General features: G+C 45.7%; 1 protein-coding gene across 1 annotated transcript in view; it reads left to right on the top strand.

Annotated features, from left to right (window-relative positions):
• The window catches only part of GRIN2B (glutamate ionotropic receptor NMDA type subunit 2B), a 227,847-nt gene that overhangs the window by 82,775 nt on the left and 121,397 nt on the right, over window positions 1–23,675 (top strand). The gene's annotated exons all lie outside the window — the stretch shown is intronic.

The raw sequence follows: 23,675 nt of genomic DNA, 5'->3' as shown, positions 1-23,675 counted from the left end.
AGCCGGCCCTGATGACAAGTCAGTGCTTGGAGATAGCAAAACATTGGAGGTAAGGTGGGGAACACCTCCTTTCCTTCAGTTGAGTGACTGCCTGCTTATTATCTTACCATATCTGGGCTCTATGCATCAGGTACCTACAAATAAATGATTAGCTATTTACAGACTCATAATTAGATTCATTAAAGAACATATGCACTTTCTGGTTTTTTAAATTGAAATATTTTTTCCCCTAGACTTAATGTTCTTACTATCTTTCAAGTTTTAAAAATAGGTACTGCTGGGTTGCCATGGCTCCCTGTGCAACTCTGAAGCAGCTTTCCCTTCCCTTTGATGCAATTTCACTTCAAAATGTGGTTTGACAAGACACCAGCTCAGTGCGTCCCCTAGTGGCTCAGTCCTGCGGGGAGGCCCTGATAATATTCATGATCATTAAAAGATCCTGTGGCACTTCTTGCAAAGAGTTGAGGTGTTAACCCTGAAGTGTCCTGGGCAAATTTTCATGTGATTAATGACATTGTGCCATCCTAAATTCCCCCCTGCAGTTTCAGTTGGGATACATCATTCTTTTCCAATTCCTATCCTACACGGTTGTGTAATGTTGCTGTGCCCTGTTAAACAGCTGGCACATTCCTCTTCAGAGGCAGCTGCAATTCAGTGGGATATGAGTGTGTGAACTGATTCCTGCTTTATGGCCCCAGTTCAGCAAAGCACTTATGCACATGCTTAAAATTAAGCATGCACTTAAGATCTTTGCTGAATCAAGGCTTATAGCAACAACGTGTAGAAGCTGCAGATAACCTTCTGAAGGCCGTTCCCTCCCAAATCCCTGCTTTATGGATTGGTTTGAACCAAAACCCGGGATCCAAACACCCCCAAACTTTGGAAGTATGTAGCTCAGTTTATGGCCCAAGATCCAAATGTAATGGCTGAATTTTCTCTCTCTAATGGGCTGAACTGAACTCTGGATTTAAACACCCCCTCAACTTTGGGAAATTTCACAGTCCAGAGTTTGTAGTTCACATCCATCTCTACTGGCCTATTTTCAAGCAGCTCGAGCTTTCTCAATACATTTTGTTTCAGGCTGCAACTTCTCATGTACTTTCTCAGCCCAAAGGGGAATGTTTTGGAAAATCTGAGCAAAAAACAGTTCTCCAATTTTGAGTTATGAGAGTGTGAAATAAATGCATTTGTTCTGCTTTCAAATAATTATTCAGCATAAATAACTCAAAAATGGCTTCCCTTTCAAACTTCAACCTTAGTGTGTATGTAATGCTCAAACTAAGGTTGGAAAAAATTGATTTGGGAAATAGTTATTACCATTTGAAGACAATGTACCTTGCCTTACCATAGGTTTTTTAAATTTTGCACTATACATGCATTGTGTGGTATATTTTAAAAAACATTTGCTTGAACAATGCTATTGAATTCTGATATTATTTGTTATCTGAAATGTGGATAAAATTGTAAAATAAAAATCAGCATTAACAGAGCTCCATTTAATTATTTAGTCCACCATCCTCTCACCTATCGTGTAATATCTATTTTGATTTAAATAATAAAACGGTGCCTAGACAAGGCTGCAGGTGCCCTAACACGTAATTAATATTAAAACGTAACCCCAGCAGCATTAAGGAATCATTCAGGCAGAACTCTTCCTGCCAACCATCTACAAAAAAGCTCCTTTCTACTCCTATTAAGACATTCCTTAGCATGTTGTATCACATTTAAAAGGCCCCCGCACCTGTCTCGGTCAATTGAGCAAAGATCACAAGGTGAGGGAAGCTCATCTCTTCAGGAATATGCTATGGAAAATGTTTGAAAGGCAAAGTTTGTAAATTACAGTTGGCATTTCTGAGCCTCTGGAAGGTGGCTGCCAAGTTGAAGAGGTTCATAATTGACGAGATAGGCGGTCTGGGTGAAGACTGGAAACCATTGCCAGACTGTAACGCAACTTCCTATCTGCATTAATTGCGGGTTAGCAATTATTAAAAACAGATGAATGCTGAATGTTTTAATGTATTCATTTTAATATAAAATGTTACAGTTTTCTGTATGGTTTCTAAAGCTGTATTAAAATGAGATGGAAACAAGTTTCTAGTGTTGGACCCATGGTATTGCTAATGTCATAAATGAAAGATGGCTGCCTCTAGCAGGAGTGTCAGTGCCTTACGTTTATTTGTGATAGACGATAGTATTTTATTTTTACATCTTTTATCTTTAATTCCAAAGCACTTTACAAACTACAAAGAGATGACTTAATTTATCATTGAAATCCAGCCATCGTTGGGGTGAAATATTGCAGCTGTTTAACAATACACCAAAGGAAGCAAAGACAAATACCACATCCCATAGAAAGTTCAGAGAGAATTTAGATTGGCAGAGTGTAATTGCCAGAGGTGGTCTTTGACCAGGGCATCAGGGATCTTTAATGACCACAAGAGATTAGTGGCAGGAAATTATGACACTCATACTTCTGGTATGACTGTACACAGCAGACCACAAGCAGTTCTAGAAATGGTCTCAGAGAGGAGCTGGTATCGTTTCCTAAGTACTGTGAAGTGAGGTACAGGAAACGAGCTGATTCTACTACCGGTAGTAGCTGACTTTTGATGAAGGAGGCACAGAGGTGGAATCACCGTGGCATATCACAGTAGCACCTGCAAGAGGAAATGTATAGGAAGCGTGGTTGTTCTGCAGCTGGGGAAAAAGCAGCTGATCCACGAAGAGAGAGAGAGAGAGAGAGAGAGAGAGAACTGCAATGGAACAGTACAGGTCTGTCAGTGGATATGGCCACAGATAACTGCAGCCACATGAGTAGCAGGGGAAGGGTTTATTTCCAGGCAACAAAATTCATGACACTTGTGCAACATCTATCCTATGACAGGATAAAGGTCAAAAAAGGGACATGTTTTTCACAGAATTTTTGCTAAAAATGATCCCCTTTTCCATCTTTTTTTGGACCAGTTCTACCTGTACCCCCCAAATACTATGGATGTGTGTGTGTCAGGGATACACATGCAGTCACCAAACACTGTCCACTCACCTCCAAGAAATGCCATATGCGAAGGTAACGTCATGTAAGAACCATGAGACAAACATGCACCGGAGGCACGTATAACCACAAGAAATGCCCTCCAGGTGATTTGCATGGATAACCGCTGTGCCCTGATGCATCCAATAGGAGAGACAGGGAATGGGGAGAGCTCAAGCAAACACATGGTGGTGAGTCACGAAGTTGCTGGTTAGGCCAGGAATAAAGATGCTCACCAGCAATACAGCTGTTCTGGGGGACCACAGAGCCACCGCGGTGGAAGGTATAGATGCCAAGGAGATCACAGCCAAAGGTGTTTTTGCATAGATCAAAACGCCTAGAAGCTGCTCTGCATTGTGCACTGCTCGAACCTTTGCCAGATGTGTGCTGTTGAGGGAGCATATGGCATTACGGTTTCCCCCTGACCGTTCCGTCTTTGCCTGAGACCGTTACCCCTGTATTCACCGAGTTCTGTGGACATGCAACTCCATCCTGTTTCCATTGAGTTAAAGAAAGCACAGTAGTGCCAGGCTTTTTGTGCTCTTTACACCACTCTACTCAATTTATCTCATCCCTTCCCTTACATGTGGTGTAATGGATGGGATTATTTTGGGCCTGTATTTGCAGATATATATCAGGGTGTAATTCTTGCTGTGAGGGGGCTTCTTGCCTTTTGGACATGCAAGTTTATTGGACTGAGTTGAATGAGTGTAATATAGACAGAACAGAGTTGAATGTTACCTGATGCTTTAAAAAGATGTTAAAGAGTTACAAGAAATGCTACTTTTTTAATTGGTTAGGGAGAAATGTTTACTTACAGATTTATATTTATTTCTGTAAGTGATTTTTCACTGAAAGCTCGAGTTTGAATTGGTTAAGGAGTGAGCTTAGTAAGGCTGTGGAATTGATTAGGGAAAGTTTATGTTAATGCCATGAAATTGATTAACAAGAAGTTTTGGCAGAGCTAGATAACTGACTGAGGAGAGGGTGCAGCGCTGGCAGTGCCATATTTGTGTTGTCACCAATGGGTGGCACTGGAGGTGCCGTGTAACTCATTAAGGAGTGTGTTTAGTAATAAAAATAATGCTGTGAAGGCTGGTTTTTTTAAGAAGGGGTTTTAGAGCCAGGGCCGGTGCTACCATTAAGGCAAACTAGGCGGTTGCCTAGGGCGCCAAGATTTGGGGGCGCGAAAAAGCGGTGCCCCCAATTTTTTTTATAGCGTTCCTGGGCTGGGCTGCGGCGCAGTCGCCGCTCCACTTCTCCCGCCTCCCAGGCTTGCAGCGCCAATCAGCTGTTTGGCGCCGGAAGCCTGGGAGGGGAGGAGAATTAGAGCGGGGGCGGCGTGCTCGGGGAGGAGGCAGAGCAGAGGGGGGGGGGGGGGGGGAGCTGCTGCAGGGCTGGGGGGGGCGCAAGGTGGAAGTTTCGCCTAGGGCGCAAAACTTCCTTGCACCAGCCCTCTTTAGAGCAAAGGGAGTGAAGGAGCACGAGGGTGAGGTGCAGGGCCTTGACTTGGAAGTGATCTCAGTGCCTAAGACAGAGGTCCGTGCTGGTATCCATTTTGAATCTAGATGGTTTTCACTATGACTCATGTGTCTAGTTGTGTTTTTTTTTTTCCTTCCGAGTCTTCCATGCCTCATGAATTCAGGGAAGGATGTTGCATCTCCACACTCAGCTGCCCCAGCCATTAGTCCGCAGAGTGGAAGTGTGTCAGGAAGGCCCTGACAGGAGAGAGAGTAAAAAAGGGAGAATGGGGATGAGTTGCTGAAGGAGGAGCATCTCGAAGAACTAAATCACCATTGGTGCAGGCTTAGGGCATGCCCCACAAATGGAATGCTGAGATAATATGGGTCTCTGCAGATGCCCCATTCCTTATATGGTGATGGCTATGGATAGCATTGCATCTTTGTGCCACAATGTTGTGCTAATACGATGGCTTTAATTCAGAGCCCAGCTTTTCTGCTTGTGTAAATTAGTGTATATTCATTGGGATCAGTAGAGCTGAGGATCTGGCCTATAAACATTATGATAAAATTGGGTGGTGGGGGCAGAGTAGAATTCCTAAAGCCTTTCATTACTGTCAGCCGAGAAGAGGGGAAAACTCAGTAGTGGAAATGTACCATGTTTCTGATAGAAGCTTCTTCTGGATGCTTCACAAAGCATTACAAAGAGAAGTGCTATTATTAGTTATTAATTCTTTGTATTATAGTAGCACCTAAGGGCCCCAATGGGCCATATTGTTTTGGGCCCTGTACAAACATATATCGAGAAACAGTCCTTGCCCCAAAGAGGTTACTATCTAAATCTGAGAGGAACTGGGATGTGTGACTGGTTTAGGAGGCAAAATCAACCGGGGATGCTATAAAATTCACATAGCCTTCAGTCACGGTGCTTTGGGCTGTGATATTCGGATGGGAGACCACTGAGGGCAATCCAGATGCTACAGGAAGAGAAGGAGATGACTCAGTATTGCAGGTAGTGCTATGGCTTTTAAGTGAGCCAATGCCCCACTGTGGAGTGGGGTGGAGGAGTGCTGTTTGTCAGTAAGTATGCATGCCTCAGATAGGCTACCTTGGCAAAACACATGGACTTAGGCAGTGGCGCTGGAACACTTTTTATAGTGTTGGTGCTGAAAGCCAGCTAAGGAAACTGTAAAGCAGTGGTCTCCAAACTTTTTACCTCATGCCCCCCCCTTACCCCTGTCCATATCCCCCACCACCCAGAGCTGTAGCTCTGGGAGGGGGGGACATGAACAGGGGTAAGAGGACTGAGGCTGGGGCCACAGCTCGGAGAGGGTGCAGGGCTGGGAGCCGGGACCCCGGACGTGGGGCCAGGAGCAGAGCACCGGGCGCGGGGCTGGGAGCCGGGGCCAGAAGCGGAGTCCCGGGCACAGGGCTAGGAGCTGGGTCTGGCAGACAGGGCCGAGAGCAGAGCCTGGGCGTGGGCCTGGGAACTGGTGCCGGCATCTGGGACCCTGGGGGTGAGCTGAGGGTGCTGGAGCACCCCCACACTCCTAGTTCCTGTGCCTATGGACTTAAGATAAGCAACATGTGCTCAAATGGGGGAAAATGTGAAAGGATTGGGGAGGTGCAAGCAAGGAGGGGAGAAGTGAGGTGTTCCAGTCTGTCAACAGCTGTTGGTTGTCCTAGAGGAGCAGGCATTGAACCATTATGAAAGAGATTTGGGTTGGTGGGAGGAACCATGAGATACTGCTCCCACCTCTCACTCCTCTGTCCTAAAAGAACCAGCAAAATCTCTCTCCCTGGAAATAATAATTTTTCCACCCTGCTGCTGAGCACATGGGGGCTGGCTAATTTGTGCAGGTGAGTGGGTGGAAGGGACTTAGTTTAAAAAGGGTTTTGGGACAAACATAACTGAGTTCATAAGGGGTCAGGGAGCAAAATAATAGAATTAATTCTGAGATGGGTGGAGTCACTGGCAATGATGTGACCTCCCCCCCTTCATTTGGTGCTAATGGGCTCCCTCATTGTTGGTAGTCTCAGAAGAGAGGTGGAGCGTGGAATGAGCATGGAAAATGAACTTTTGTCTTGCTCTCAGAGGTGGTCTCTCCAGGTGAGGGCTGAGGCCCATCGACTGCCAAGGGTTGATATGAGGGGGAAGCTTGTGTTGCTGCTGCCCCAGCTGTCCCTGTTTTGTGGATAATTGCAGGGCTTCTCCAAAGCTGCCAATCAAGCACTGCAATTCATTAACCACCTGTTTGAAAACAAGGAGAACATTCTGGAGACAGACCTGCAGAAATGTGACTTTTTGTTCCCAGGTGAATATTCACAGAGCAAAGACGAAAAATTGTGTACTGAAATGCTGGTATTTCAGCTCTGGGGGCGGGTCTCATACATCCAAGAGTGTGCCCACTGCATATTGTGCTCTTTCTTGCTGACCGTTCCCCACCAGCCTTGTGTGTCTTTCTTACTTCCATCTCTCTCTCTGCCTCCTACCTTTCTCTTTCTCTCTTTTCATGGGTGATTTCTTCTCTACAGGAAAAATAAATCTTGTTTTAAAATGAAAGAAATATCTCATTTCTCCCACCTCCTTTCTTTCTTCTCTTTCATCTCTCCTTCCCATTGAACTGTTTGAAGTAGCACAAATTCCTGAGAAAGGCATTTTTTCCCGTTGAGCTTTGCTTCTGCATCCTTATTCATTATATCTTCCCTTTGTTATTCTCCCCCCCCCCCCCCCGCCTCATTTCTCTGTTTCTCTCTATCTCTCATCCCTTCTTCAAGGCACTTTCTTAATTAATATGTTAATTCTTAACCCAGGGTTGCTCCTTGCAGCTGGAGCTGTTCACCAGGGAGAGTAAAGGAGGAGGGAGGGAGTATAGTTGGAGGGTAATTTACAATTGGGCTGGACGAAGGATATAATGTAGGGGAAAATCTTGCGTTTGCTGAGGGTGATGAGAGAAAATCTATGGAGATGAGGATAGACTAGATGATTTAACAATAGAGCTGGGTGAGAAAAGATTTTCCTGTCCCATGAGAGTACTAGAGATGTCAAAATCTCTTCCCATCACAAAATAAGACAAAATGTCGAAATCTTGAAAATTTTCATGAACTAATAATCTGGAAACAAATTTCAGATTGTGTCAATCAAAACATTTTGCTTCAACAATTTTCAAAACTGTTTCAGTTTTGACCTTTAAAAAAATTTAACTACAATTTCAAAACAAGTTGTTTGGAATTTAAAAACAAAACATCTTCTTTAGAAAATGTTGAAATGGGACATTGAGGCAATTTTGAACCTTTTTTCACAAACTTTTTGAATTGAGACATTAGTCTAAACCAACCCTTTCCTTTCAATGGTTTAGGTTTTGACAAATTGACATTTTCTGACTAAAAATGTTTTGTTGGATAATTTGTGACCAGCTCTGTGTAATAGGTGTAATATGCTGGCAGTGTTACTTGAAATGCCCTGGCCTGTTAGCAGGTGTTAACTCTGCTGGGAAAGAATCAAGTGGGTTCTACCGATTCACTGAGCATGTGAATACAAGGGAGGTGGGAGTGGCTCTCTGGAGGGAGAGGAGCTAGGGTGTGGGCTGAGCAGTCCTGAGAGAGGGACTCTAGAGACAGGCATGTTAGGGAGGTTTTGAGCAGTTGTTTATCTTAGTTATTTTCTTTATTAATCAAGCCAAATCCGCAAAAGATGTGTGCACTGTGTTTACAGAGCAGATTGGGAAAGGTGCCTGCTCATAGAAGGTTTTTCCATTTCATTGATTGGGGGGGTGGGGTTGGATAAGCACAGCACAGGGCTGTTCTCTGTACTTCTTTGTTCTGAATGATAAGTTTTGCTCCTCATTAGAGTTGCCTCTTGTTTCATCTGGGTGGGGAACACTGTATGAACAGCCTTTGCATGTTTTGGTAGTTTTTGCTTCTGGCTCAAAGCCTGCAATGTGAAAAAAAGAGTTAAAAACAAATCAAAAGTAAACACTAACCTGTTTTCCCGTCAGACATTATCTGTGTATTCAGATCTTTCTTCTGCTTCAGGTGAAAGGTTCAGGTTAGCTCAGCCCCCGTCCCCAGTTAATACAGGTGATCAAGACTCCATGCCTGCAGAAACTGAAGAGCAGGTTACAAAAGATATTAATGGGATTCGTGTTGTGAAATGCAAACAGAAGTGGAGAAATGAGATGAGCCAAAGGAACGTTTCTGGCCCCAGTTACTGCCTCTGTGATTCTGCAGAGCAGGTGGGAGCTGGGAGCAGATTATGGAAGCAGGGAAACTCCGTAACTGTGCAGCACAGACCAGAGTTGGGAAGGACACAGAAAGGGAAGGTCTATAGACTGCAATGCAGGTCTAAGCTGGAGGATACGGGCAAATGGGGAGAACTTCTGTATTTTGTTCTGGGTTCATGCAGCACCTAGCACAACAGGCTCCTGGTCCACGACTGGGGCTCCTAGGTGCTACCCTCACCCAAATAGATGATGATAATTAATGAATAAGATAGCAGGGAAGGTCTGTGTTGGGGAACAAAGTGTAGCGGTGGGCGGATGAAAGATGGGAGAGAAGAGGAACTCTCACTATGTATGCGTTATGATGCAGTCTTTAATTGCACACACAATCACCTACTATTTTATTGACAGGACTCCTGCCTCGTTCAGTGCATAGGATGGATAGTGCTCAATATTTTATTTTCTCCTAGCTGTTCAGTATGGGGCCCTTGGCCCTATTTACTGTACACTAGTCAACGTGCTTTGAAGACAGAATTATTAATTTCCTCATGGGCTTTTCTATGGCGCTCAGCACTACAGATCTGAGGGCTTCACAAACATGAATTAGTTTATGTTCACAACCCCCCTGTGAGGCGAGGGAGTGTTATTCCCATTTTACAACTGGAAAACTGAGACACAGAGCGATTAAAAGTGTCCACTAACTTTGGGTGTCCAGTTTGAAAGTCCTAGGACCTGATTTTTCACCGTACTTAGCATTCGATAGCACTTAACCTTAGCCATGAGACGATCCTTTCTCTTTTGTAATCTCCTGCCTCTTTCACTACACGCCTTCCAGCTTTTGCAACAAATGAAGCAGGGGTACCAGAGACAACAGTCTCCTTAACTACACAACCCTGACTCATCCACAGAGCAGGACTTGTGCACTGAATGAGGCAGAGATCCTGTGGAAAAAAACAGTATGTGATCATGTAATTAAAGCCTGTCTCATAATGCATATGCACAAGAGGGGCAAATTAAGGTTGCATAGGCAGATTTAATTCTGGCATTTCCTAACTTCTGAGTGCTTGACTTTGCAACTTTAATAATGTTCTTTTAATGTAGTTTGTTGTGTGTAATTTCCTATGGTTTTAAAAAAGCAAATGGAGAAAACAGAAATCCCATCACGTAGCATCATATTGACACCTACATGGTACATCAGCAGGGTTGGAACCCCTTAGGTCAACTTCTCAGACCTCTGCTCCTTGAGCAAACGGAGTAATTAATAGCAATAGTAGCTTGTCATCTTCTATGTAGACCAGCACTTAGAGCAGGATGACACACTTGGGTTTCACAGGTATTTGCTGACAGCAGAGGAACAACAAGATTGGGAATCTTAGATTCCACTCCAGGCTCTGGAGGGGAGTGTGTCCTAGTAGGCACAGACTCTTCTACCGCCTCTCCAACCTGTCCCTGTCCCAGTCCTCTCTCTTCCCCACCTTGGCTCCTCACCCAGTTCCATTCTTCTTACCTAGCCAGTCCCAGTTGTAGTAGGAAGAGAGCCCGAGACATAAGCCCAGTCTCCACCTCTCAAGCTTCTTATCCCGGTCCCAGTCGGCTTGCCCAGCCATTTCCAGTCTCCCACTGCCGCAACTCACTCTCCCAGTTTCCATCTCCACCCCCCGCCTCTAATCCCAGTCTGTCTCCCCCTCACCCAAGGCTCCTTATCCCAGTTTATTTCCTAACCCCTCCCAGGTGCGAATCTTGTCCTCCCTGGATTTGAATCTGGTAGCTTCCTCATTCACGCTACCTGGGCCAAGTGGAGGGACGGGCATTGACAGCACGAGAGAGAGTCTTCTTGCTGTCAGTTCTGGTGCCCATACCCAGACTTGGCACTAGTCCAGCCCACGGTAGTCCAGAGCTGCAATTTCGGGGAAAGTCATCTTGCTCAGCCCTTGGCTGGAGCATATTCAGTATGTATGGAATATTTGATGTTTTTAGCTGTGAAGCTGTAGCAAGTCTCTACTGAGTCATATGTGAATCGTGGTTTTTCAAAGTCTTATAACTTGACCAAATTTGGGCAGATTTTCACAGGGATGGGAGAAGCCACATCCCTGACATAGAGGCCATCCCCTGGCCAAATTCAAATCCCTGCTCCAAAGCAAGGAGGAGCTAGAGCTTTTCAAAGAAAAAGGTCTCAAGAATGTGTTAACATGGGGAAAACTATGTATTTTCCTCTAGCCTCATTCTTGGAAACAGCTGAACTGCTTTTGCTGAAATATTGAAGAAATATTCAGCCTGAGGCAAACACCTTACATGGAAAATTTCAGCTGGAATGGTTAAAGTTTTGTTAAGTTATAATAAACTGAAAACAGGGTCTTTTAATGGGAATTGTCAGGCAATCTCATTAATAAGCTGTGCTACTAACCCCACCTATAATACTGCATCCACCTGAATAAGTGGACTTTTGCAACAATTCCCAGGACAGGTACAGTAGGTCTACTCAGCAACTGGGCATGTCCTTATACCGAGGGACTCAACCTGTGCCTTAGTCTGTGGGCAGAGGAATGATTCGATTTATTTATTGAAGTTTGATTTTTATAAAGGACACTTTTAAAAAGTGCCTTTGCCAGGCTTTAGGCACCTTTAACACTGCCTTAAAAATACATTCACACAACAAAGGAAAACCCAGTGCCAGTCGTCAGCATGGAACTAAAATAAACCAGCCAAATACTTAAAGCAAACAAATTAAAACAGTGGAAAAAATCCAACTCGTAATGTGTCTCTGCATCTACCTGCTTTACTCATGGCTGATAACTTGTAGGGTCCTAGTTTCCAATGTTGCCCCCATCCAGAGAGGTTTAATGCTGCAGTTCATGAACCAGTCTCACACATTAAACATCTCATCTGTAGAGAAACAGCAATGGAATTTTTCTTTCCACTTACTGTACAAAGATTCCAGGAGCTCAGCAGTGTGGCAAGGTCAGAGCCCCAGAACTGATCACGGGAGCTGAGGTGAAATACTCTCTCACCTGGTTAGGTGGTAAAGGTGGGTGGACAGAAAAGGCAAATGCTTCAGAATTTTTCTTTGGGGTGATCAAGGCAGGGACTCCCAAGACCTCTGCAGGATGATTGTGGTATATCTGTCAAAGGGTCATTAGTGTGCTAAGGTCCTGAGGTCAGGGCTACAGGGAAGTGGCAGATTAAAATATGGGACTTTATTCTATGCCAGCACTTGACAGGCAGGGATTATTCTCCCCCTTGTGGACAGGGCAATTCCTGCCACCTATAGGCATGTTTGCCAGAATCTTTATTCACAGTGAGCTCAATGAGACTTTTAACACACAACTTCCAGGGGCTACTTGTACCCAGGGACTGATCAGTTGGCAAGAGCAAACGGGACAAATTCCCACTTTTGTCATAAAAGTAGGGTGCAGCGGAATGTGCAGGGGGGCAGGCAGGGCTCAGGTGAGCAGCGAAGCCAGCCCCAGCCTCACGTGGGGAGCGACGCCAGGCCTAGGCAGGGCTTGGGCCAACCCCACTTGGGGAGGGGGGCTCGGGCAAGAGGCTTGGGCAGCCCAGGGCAGGGGTGGGATGAGGGCTCGGGCTAGCCCCATGCGGTGTCCCATTTTCCCTTTGGGAAATAAGGTCACCATAGTCCTCTGTCATCAAAAAGGCCAAGGACTTGAATGGGCAATAATACTGAACTACCATCTCTTGACTGGAGGTTGCCCTATCTGATCAGGGGTGGAGCGTGTTAGTGGGCTGGTGTGGAGGAATCTTCCACAGTCACTGCCAGTATTGTACCTCTCTTGGGAAGAAATACAGGTCTCCAGGGCCTTTAATCTGGCTCATTACATGAGCACTAAATATACTGATTTTTTTTTTTTTAAGAAGAAACAGATGCAATGTTAGCACCTGAAATGATGTGAGAGGGGGCTGGTGCCTGGGGGGCTGCATGGATTCGATTTCATTGCTCTGTATTTACTTCCCTTTCCCCTTTCTGGAAAGGGGACCATCAGATACTTTGTTAAATGGATTGAGAGGTCCGTCTGATTTTACTGATGATCCTGTAAATGCCTCTATGTTATTCCTCCACCCAAATTCTTCTGAGAGATTTTGTGATGGCTCTTGGCAAATCAGAATGTTATCAATACCTTGGTGTTCAGTGGCAGGCCATGCTCTCTACTGGGAGTCCTTTAGAAGGAATAACTGGGATTAATATGATGATGATTTATAGCAGTGAGTGCCCTAATCTTGGAGAATATAACAATCATCCGATTAATTTAGATGCAGGCTATCAAGTGGCATGAACTCCTAGCTATAACAATCAGATGAGCTGGAAGCATGGTTTCTTTCTCTGGTGCCATCCCTTTGTGACATGGAATTTATTTGCTTGCTAACAATTCTGTGAGGTACTATTGTTTGTACACTTTCGCAGAAAACCCTTCTCTGGAGACAGAGTTAAATTCTGACCTAATTTACACTGATGTGAATCCAGAACACTTGTGACACTACAGAGATGAGTGCCACATAAGTACATAAACAAATAGAGTTAAGTGGAGTTATTCCAGATTTACCCCTATGTGACTAGATAACAAATCTGGTTCTGAGGCACTAACAGTGGAAGGAGAAAATGGGTGAGTTAGCTGAATGCAGGAATGTGCTTCTTGTGATTGGTTCTACTGGCTGGCTTACTGCATGCTTTCTCATCCTGGGGGGTAGCAAACAGGTGTCAAGGGAGGGTGGTGAGTAGCCGTCCCTTCTGGTATTGCTAAATGGGAAGAGGTCCAGGCTTGATCCCAAATAGATAGGATGGGAGATCGCAGGCTGGTCCTGGTGTGAAAAAGAATGAAAGCTCCTTACTTGATTGAGAACTAAAGCTGGTTGAAAAAATTCTGACGCAACATTTTTTCGTTGGAATTCGACAAATCATCACAATCAAAACCTTCCACGGAGATGTTTTGATTTTGACATAGTCCGACAGAGCCCAGGCAAGGTTCCATCAGAAACCTGCCTGGTTGCTTGCCAGCTCACCTGCCCAGCTCCTCTGCAGCCCTCTTGGCAGCCTGACGGGGCGCTGAGAGCCTAGAAGCTCTGGGAGTCCTGGCTCACAGCTCTTCAGGAGTCAAAGCTCCTAGGGCTTCCAGTCTGTGAATCCCCACCAGGCAGACTGCCCTGGAGCCCAGGTGCCATTCCCTTTTGTGGAGAATTTAAAAATGTTTGGTTTCCATTCCAGATTGGAACAAAACCAAATTTCAAGATATCAAAATCCTCCTCAAAGTGGAATGACTTTTGTCCGCCCAGCTCTGTTGAGAAGCATGAGCTTGCTACATCTGCGAATTGTGCGCATAGCGAGTCTATACGGAAACATCCTGTTGTTGTTCCTTCGTCCTTCCTCTCTCCACTTGTTTGTCTCATCCATCTGTTATGTCTTGCCTTTGATAGAGCTGAGCAAATAATTGATTTTTCGGTTCAGTGGCCGAAATGGTTTGTTTAGAAAATGTCAAAATGAACAGTTTCTCTTTTTTTTTTTCAAAAATTTTCCTAATTTTTTTTATTGGGCTGAAACTACTTGCTGAATTTGACCTGAATTTGCAAATAATTTTGGTTGCCCCAGAATGGCATTTTTTGGAGAATTTACTATTAGACCAAATATTTTTGTCCATCTGTATTCTTTAACCTTTTTTGGGTAGGAGCCGCCATTCACCATCTATTTGTAGGGTGTCTGACGCAATGGGGCCCTGACTTGCCTGAGCCTCTAAGGGCCAGATTTTCAAAAGAACTCAGCTCCCATTAAAGCCCCTAAATAAGGGTCAGATTTTCAGAAGTGCTCAGAACCCAGCCCCTCCCATTATGACACTTGAGGCCAGATTTTCAGAAGAGTTCAGCACCATCAGATTCCTCTCTTTTGAAAACCTAGCCACTTATTCTGGTGCCTAAGTGGAAGTGGAGCTGTTTTGAAACTCTGGCCTTAGGTGCTGCCAATGTGTAAATAATGAGAGAATTCCTGAATGTTCAACTATATTTGTGAGTTAGGGAGCCAAATTCTCTGCTGGCACAACTCTATCACAATCGGTGGGTTACCTCAGTGGAGAATTTGGCCCAGGACATATACATGGAGGAGTGTGCAAGAGGGAGTTGATGAGTGACTTGAGGGAGTTTATGTGAGTGAATCTATGAATGTGAGGAGGTGTTTTGATGGGAACAGGACTAAGCATGCAATAGAATCATAGAATAGAATCATAGAATATGAGGGTTGGAAGGGACCTCAGGAGGTCATCTAGTCCAACCCCCTGCTCAAAGCAGGACCAATTCCCAACTAAATCATCCCAGCCAGGGCTTTGTCAAGCCGGGCCTTAAAAACCTCTAAGGAAGGAGATTCCACCACCTCCCTAGGTAACGCATTCCAGTGCTTCACCACCCTCCTAGTGAAATAATGTTTCCTAATATCCAACCTAGACCTCCCCCACTGCAACTTGAGACCATTGCTCCTTGTTCTGTCATCTGCCACCACTGAGAACAGCCGAGCTCCATCCTCTTTGGAACCCCCCCCTCAGGTAGTTGAAAGCAGCTATCAAATCCCCCCTCATTCTTCTCTTCTGGAGACTAAACAATCCCAGTTCCCTCAGCCTCTCCTCATAAGTCATGTGCTCCAGACCCCTAATCATTTTTGTTGCCCTCCGCTGGACTCTTTCCAATTTTTCCACATCCTTCTTGTAGTGTGGGGCCCAAAACTGGACACAGTACTCCAGATGAGGCCTCACCAATGTCGAATAAAGGGGAACGATCACGTTCCTCGATCTGCTGGCAATGCCCTTACTTATACAGCCCAAAATGCCGTTAGCCTTCTTGGCAACAAGAGCACACTGTTGACTCATATCCAGCTTCTTGTCCACTGTGACCCCTAGGTCCTTTTCTGCAGAATTGCTTCCTAGCCATTCTGTCCCTAGTCTGTAGCTATGCATGGGATTCTTCCGTTCTAAGTGCAGGACTCTGCACTTGTCCTTGTTGAACCTCATCAGGTTTTTTTTGGCCCAATCCTCTAATTTGTCTAGGTCCCTCTGTATCCGATCCCTACCCTCTAGTGTATCTACCACGCCTCCCAGTTTAGTGTCATCTGCAAACTTGCTGAGAGTGCAGTCCACACCATCCTCCAGATCATTAATAAAGACATTAAACAAAACTGGCCCCAGAACCGACCCCTGGGGCACTCCGCTCGAAACCGGCTGCCAACTAGACATGGAGCCATTGATCACTACCCGTTGAGCCCGACGATCTAGCCAGCTTTCTATCCACCTTACAGTCCATTCATCCAGCCCATACTTCTTTAACTTGGTGGCAAGAATACTGTGGGAGACCGTATCAAAAGCTTTGCTAAAGTCAAGGAATAACACATCCACTGCTTTCCCCTCATCCACAGAGCCAGTTATCTCATCATAGAAGGCAATTAGGTTAGTCAGGCACGACTTCCCCTTGGTGAATCCATGCTGACTGTTCCTGATCACTTTCCTCTCCTCTAAGTGTTTCATAATTGATTCCTTGAGGACCTGCTCCATGATTTTTCCAGGGACTGAGGTGAGGCTGACTGGCCTGTAGTTCCCCGGATCCTCCTCCTTCCCTTTTTTAAAGATGGGCATTACATTAGGCTTTTTCCAGTCATCCGGGACCTCCCCCGATCGCCATGAGTTTTCAAAAATAATGGCTAATGGCTCTGCAATCTCATCCGCCAACTCCTTTAGCACCCTCGGATGCAGCGCATCCGGCCCCATGGACTTGTGCACATCCAGTTTTTCTAAATAGTCCCGAACCACTTCTTTCTCCACAGAGGGCTGGTTACCTTCTCCCTATACTGTGCTGCCCATTGCAGCAGTCTGGGAGCTGACCTTGTTCGTGAAGACAGAGGCAAAAAAAGCATTGAGTACATTAGCTTTTTCCACATCCTCGGTCACTAGGTTGCCTCCCTCATTCAGTAAGGGGCCCACACTTTCCTTGACTTTCTTCTTGTTGCTAACATACCTGAAGAAACCCTTCTTGTTACTCTTAACATCTCTTGCTAGCTGCAACTCCAAGTGTGATTTGGCCTTCCTGATTTCACTCCTGCATGCCTGAGCAATATTTTTATACTCCTCCCTGGTCATTTGTCCAGTCTTCCACTTCTTGTAAGCTTCTTTTTTGCGTTTAAGGTCAGCAAGGATTTCACTGTTTAGCCAAGCTGGTCATCTGCCATGTTTACTATTCTTTCTACACATCGGGATGGTTTGTTCCTGCAACCGCAATAAGGATTCTTTAAAATACAGCCAGCTCTCCTGGACCCCTTTGCCCTTCATGTTATTCTCCCAGGGGATCCTGCCCATCTGTTCCCTGAGGGAGTCAGTCTGCTTTTCTGAAGTCCAGGGTCCGTATTCTACTGCTCTCCTTTCTTCCTTGTGTCAGGATCCTGAACTCGACCATCTCATGGTCACTGCCTCCCAGGTTCCCATCCACTTTTGCTTCCCCTACTAATTCTTCCCTGTTTGTGAGCAGCAGGTCAAGAAAAGTTCTGCCCCTAGTTGGTTCCTCCAGCACTTGCACCAGGAAATTGTCCCCTACACTTTCCAAAAACTTCCTGGATTGTCTGTGCACCGCTGTATTGCTCTCCCAGCAGATATCAGGGTGATTAAAGTCTCCCATGAGAACCAGGGCCTGCGATCTAGCAACTTTTGCTAGTTGCCAGAAGAAAGCCTCGTCCACCTCATCCCCCTGGTCTGGTGGTCTATAGCAGACTCCGACCACAACATCACCCTTGTTGCTCACACTTCTCAACTTTATCCAGAGACTCTCCGGTTTTTCTGCAGTTTCATACTGGAGCTCTGAGCAGTCATACTCCTCTCTTACATACAACGCAACTCCCCCAACTTTTCTGCCCTGCCTGTCCTTCCTGAACAGTTTATATCCATCCATGACAGTACTCCAGTCATGTGAGTTATCCCACCAAGTCTCTGTTATTCCAATCGCATCATAGTTCCCTGACTGTGCCAGGACTTCCAGTTCTCCCTGCACAGATAGCAGATTTGTGAATGGTGAAAGAGCAGGTGTGAATTGTGAGTGGGTGTGAATGAAACCGGGTGTCTGTGGGTGGGTGCGTGAATTAATTCTGGCAGTGGTGGGTGCGTGATGTGGCAGTGGGTGAATGAGCATGTATGGTAGAACATGTGAGTGGGTGGGCGAACATGCATGAGAGAATTATCAAATTGTTGCCCATATGGCTGTATCAGTATGGGGGTTGGATGGTCAGTGAGGCAGGTTCTCTCCTGTCCTTCTGGTCACCGTGTGAAGAATGTGGATCCTGAAACTTATGCTTGGATTTATGTTGTAAATCCATCAGGGACTTCTAGACAGCCGTACCTGGGGACTGGATTAACTCTTTAGCTACGCAGGACATTACAGCCTCCTGATTCTCACTAAGGTTTTCTGGAGAAGCTTCCAGCAGTTGTCAGTTACGGCAGGGCAATGAACCCATTTACATCTGGGTAATAGAAACTATAAATATTGCACCATCGTCTCTCTCTCTCTGTCCATCTCACTCTCTCTGCCACGCTCACTGTTGTGTCTTTGCTAGCCCTTTCCCTCTGCCACTTTGAGCTAGAATGGACTTTCCTGTTACAGCATTGATTCTGCTTTTAAACCTAGTTAGCAGTGCTTTTGCTCTCAGACTGATCAGTACTGTAAAGAGATTGCATTGCCACTTTGAGAAGGGGAAAGGCATGGGGGAAGGGCCATACTGCCCTGGAGAAGTGCAGAGAGTTGGAGTAAAAAGGCTACCAATGGGTGGGGGCTGGAGGATGCATTGACATGAGTGTTGAGGAGAGAATGTGTGCTACAGGGAGATAGTCGAGCACTGGGGGAGAGGGGACTGTAGATAGAAAGCTGTGAAGAGGAGGCAGAAATATAGAGGAAGGGGAGGGTGCTGTTTCCCAATTGTCCCTCTTGTTGGGACCCCCATTCCTCTCTCTCCACATGGATTTGCTGTGTTCTCACTCTTTGACTGCGAAGAGTTGGCATCAGGAAAGCTGCCTCCAGAGATGGAGGGGGAGGAAATTGTAATTCATATGAACGGGATGAATCCCACCTTGTTTTAAGCATCTCTCATCAATGCTCTGCTTGGTTCTTCCTTTCCCACATTGTAGATCTCTGCCCCACTTTGACCTATGGCAGGTTGAGAGTGAGTGTGTGGGTGTGGAGAGAGCACCCTAGGTAGGACTTGTTGGCAACAGCTTCATTGGAGGCTCTGGGTGCATGGACGGTTGCTGATACCATCCCCCCATTTATTAGTTATTGGTTGGTCTACATTTCATTGCATGGCATTCTCCCTCCAAAATCCCCCCTCTGTCCCAGGGGTATGGGACTGTCACTGGGCCTAGCATCAGCCGCCTCTGATTCCAAACGCACTGTTTTCAACCTTTAGCCTATCCTAAGTCTTTCACTGCAGGGCCTTCTCCCTTTGAAAACAATAGGCCTGGTTTGCCAACGTGCTAAACACCCACAATTCCAGTTGTAGCTGTGGGTGCTCAGCACCTCTGAATGTCAGGCCCCAAATCCGTCTAATCTTGGCGAGTTATTATCTATCTCTACCCTAGTCCTACGACACCTATCCTTGTGTAATCACCACTCCTCCTCTGACGTTTAGTTCTCTCTGATGCACGCTGGGGGGGGTGCTCTTTCCCCATCTCCTACCGGGGCCAAGCTTCCTTCATGAATGTTTCCCATTTCCCCTGCTGATTGCATCCCTTTTTCTGGGGGAGGTTGCATGTGCTTTCCCCGTGTCGATGTAAATTATTGGCATGTTCCGTCCCTGCCCCGGTCACGTCCTGTTCAATAACCCAAGAACAAAAAGTACTCAATGGAGTAAAAAGGCAGCAAATGTAAAATGGATAAAAGGAAAAACTACATTTTTTTCCCAGTGCCTAATTAGACTGTGGAAATTGCTGCTGTAAGAGGATATTGCAGCAAATAGCGTAGCAAGATTCCAAAAAGGATTAGACGTTTCTCTGAATAGGACTAACCTCAGTAGTTCTGCTAGGCTGGATAGAAACGAGAAGAGCTATCAGCCCCCATGCTTCAGACCAAGTTGATTACCATCAGTGTTGCAAAATAAGGCACAGGATGGTGGTAATAGGGGTGGTAAGAGGGAATTGCAGGTATTGGCCACAGCCAGAAACAAGATACTATATTAGTTGGACCACTGGTCTGTGCCAGTGTGGCAATCTCTATGGACTGTTATCAATAATGAGAAGCAGCGGAGGGGTGTAAAAGCTTTGCCTGGCAAGAGAGATGGAGCCTTTTGGAATGGGGAAGAGCAGCTAGGCTAATAACAAGACAGTCTTTTTAACTGACTCATTCTGGACACATGCTCGTAGCTTGTGTACACACAAAAGCTGCACTGGTTTAGCTTCTAGTGATTTAGTGACATCGATAGAACTATTTAAATTGTGCTCATTCACACTTTGCACTTCCACTGGTGCAAGCAACATTGCATTTCAAGGCTTGTGTCCACAGAGAATCACACTGCACTCATTGCAGAGCATTGTGGGGTGGGAAGGTATCCTGGCACCCCTTGTACAGCCTCCCAACCTTCACAGCATCCTGAGCAATTTTTGTAGCACATTGTAGGATATCTATAGGCGTCCGGGGGAGCAGGAGTCATGCATCCCTCTGCTTTTCCGCTGTATCCCAGAAGTCACCTGGTGGCCGTGCTGTTTCCAAACTGTACGTTGCCAGCCTCTCTGTGCTGTGGCCATCCGCTCATGGTGGACTTGTTCATTCTACCCTGGTTTGGGAGGTAGCGCAGATGTCATGGTCAGTGGGGCTCTACCCTGAGGGACAGGAACGAGGAACTGACAACTCTTCAATGAGTGGATCTCAAAAAGTTCAGAAGTTCAGTTCGGCACCCAATATGTGAATGCTTAGCTGAAGTATTAACTCCTGTTGGACTTGTAAAGTGGAGCTGGAAATCTCACAGAATCAGACTTTTCTCATGAGATTTCAGGTAACTTCTTGTAACTGTTCCGATTTTATTAAAACCAGATACAAAATGTCCCCTAGCCCTGATTGTTCCTTCTTCCTTTCTCTGACCCCCTCACTCTCTTCACTTCTTTCCTCTCTTGGTCCCAGCCCCCTCCTATCCTTTTCCCCCCATCCCATCATCGCTATTATTAGGTTTATTTTTAACATTCTGCTTTTCAGAGTAATTTGAAAACTTCGTAGCAGCTGTTCACATCAATGGTTTGATTTCAGGATGGCTCTAAACAACTCATTTTTTTGTGGGGAGGGATGGGTGAGGTGATTGTGACATGTGAAACAGCTGAGCCAATCATCACAGAATTGATGATGAGTCAGTTCAGTTGCATATTGCAGTCCTATTGGTTGGAATGCTTTGGAAGTTGATCTGAAACATCACATATGTTCTAGTGACATCAGTCATGAGAGGTGACCTTCTACTCACCTTACAGTGTGGCATCACCCAGGCATTCTAGTGGAAACAAACAGTACCCAGCATTCATTTCCCTTGGGCACAGAAACCCACTTTTTTCTCCCCTCAGGGCCTGAACAAATATTGCTTTCTAGTTGAGCATGAAAATAAATTTCAGCATCACCTTCTAAGGGCTGCACTCAATTGTGTCTGTCTTTCTCCCATCTACCCAGCTGCCCATGTGTCCCCCTTCATCATAGTATCTCAATGCTGTCATAGAAACACATGTGTGACATCACATTTTTCATGGCAGAATAAACTGAGGGGGGAGGAGTGGTAGTCTTATGGCAACCTGAGTCTATAGTAGAGTTAATCCCCTCACATTTTTCTCCACTGAAAGCTATTTTCCTAAGGTTTGGTTACGCTGCTATATCCTGACATTTGGTTTTCTGCAAAGACTCTGAAGGGGATTTTTAGTAATATCGGACAATTTAATTTTTTACGACATTTAAAAAAAATGGGCCAAAGAATCCTATTTTAAATGATTGGCTTTTTGATGTACCCTGAAAATTTACCGCTTAGAGCCACTTGAGGCATAGCTAGTCATGATATGTGCCTTCCCTGCTGTTCCTCGTCAGAACTGGTCTGGATGGAGTGAGCGTGGGCTTGACAGATGACATTTCCAACTTTAGGGGGCCAGGGATGCTTGCAACATTATTTCTTGGGCACATTACTGAGCCACACCCCATCCAACCACTACTTTATAACCTCCCCTCCTTCAGCCCCCTTCCCTCACTCTTGGTCTTGATGGCAGTTCCAACATTACTTTTGGCTTTGCACTTCAGAGAATTTCAGGGGCTCAACTGGGAAGTCCGTTTCCTAGGCATAAAAAAGAAACGTGACCCTTACGTAAACCATTCTCTAAGACCAGCATCATCTGTGAACTTTTTGTAGCCAGCAAAGGCAGCATTTTTTGGAGTGGGTCAGCTCCCCCTCTTCATCTCGAGCTATTGGAAGAGCTGACTGCAAACAGATTTTCACTGCCCCAATGTGGACTTATGTCAGGCAGAGCCCAATGAGAGCTGACAAGCTGACAGACCCAATTCGTCAACCGAGAATGGGGCAAGGGGGGCATGTCTGCCTTAGAGACAGAGAGTGATGCCACGGATGTGCCAGTGGAGTTCCTGTAAGCAATACAGGTCCATATTTAGATAGTTACCCAATTTCTGTGATGTACTGTAGGGGGAAGAAAAATACACAGATGAAAAAGTTCAACATGAGTTGTAAATTGTAAATCCTTTAGTCAGAAGTAGCCAATAGGAATTGGTCTTTCAGAGAGATTTCCCCCTTTGGTATTACATATGACCAATAAAACCTTAGTGTCAAGTGCTGATGATCAGAGCCTAGAATGTGTTACTCTTCAGCCTGGTAGCTTGGCAGCCCTGCATTTAGTACTGACTAGCCAGAGCATGGGAAAAAACTGAGTTCAGAGGTGAAAGGTATTTGAGTCCAGACTCCCAGCCAAAAGAAGGCTCTTGGGTTTCCAGTTGCCCCTTTTCATTCCTGCACACCCAGTCTGGGAAGTACGACCAGAGTCAATGTTTGATCCAGCAGAGGAACATCTCTAGGTTTGGCAGATTGTTCACCTGAAAAGTAATTATGATTGTGGGGCTGAGGGGCAAATGTTCAGGGCTGTCTCCTTTGCTGGGTGCTATCCTGTTAGTTTGCTCCTTGCGCAATGAAGTGCTCCTAGGTGAGAATTTTCCTAGTAGAACACTAGTGGTGCCTGCTTGGAACTTGAAGTTAGAGAGCTCTTGAAGAAGCGATCTTGTCTGTGGACTCAAAACTCTCTTGAAGCACTCCTGGTTGGGGAAGGGGATTATCCCTTTTGAAGAAGAGTTTGGGTTGGGAAGAGTTCGGAGCCAGTTTCTGGGACGGAGCTAGGTTTAGAGTTGGGGCTGGGTTTTGAGCCTAGGTCAGGGAACTGGTCCCAGCCCCACTCCTAACTGGGGCTCAGACACTTATCCCAACCCATGAAACAGCACCAAGGTTACCCTTACCTTGAGCTCAAAATCCAGTCCACAGTAACCCTAGCCTGGGCCCACAAACTAGCCCAGTGCCAAACCGAATTTGGGCCTGTAAAGTGGCACCAACCTTAACCATATTTGAAGCCATTAAACTGGACCCATAAACTGACCCCAATGCTAATTAGGTAGCCCCCCAAACTGGTCCTAACTTCAACTGAACTGGCTTCAAACCTTTTTTTTAGTACAAATCTGGAAGTTGGACCAGCCCCCAGTCCTTGTTGGGCCCCACAGATGTCTCCCAACCTGAACTTTACCCTGTGCATAAAATCTTGTCCTCTGCTAACTTTACCACATAGCAACAGACACTCCCATAGATTCACAGAAGGGACCATTATGATCATCTAGTCCAGGGGTTCTCAAACTGGAGGTCGAGACCCTTCAAGGGGTCACGAGGTTATTACATGGGCAGTTGTAAGCTGTCAGCCTCCACCCCAAACCCACTTTGCCTCC

Source organism: Terrapene carolina, unplaced genomic scaffold (genome assembly GCF_002925995.2).
Source record: "Terrapene carolina triunguis isolate 2854851 unplaced genomic scaffold, T_m_triunguis-2.0 Scaffold68, whole genome shotgun sequence".
NCBI classification, from domain to species: Eukaryota; Metazoa; Chordata; order Testudines; family Emydidae; genus Terrapene; species Terrapene triunguis.
The sequence above is the reverse complement of the archived record's forward strand: the minus strand, read 5'-3'. Positions and strand labels throughout refer to the sequence as shown.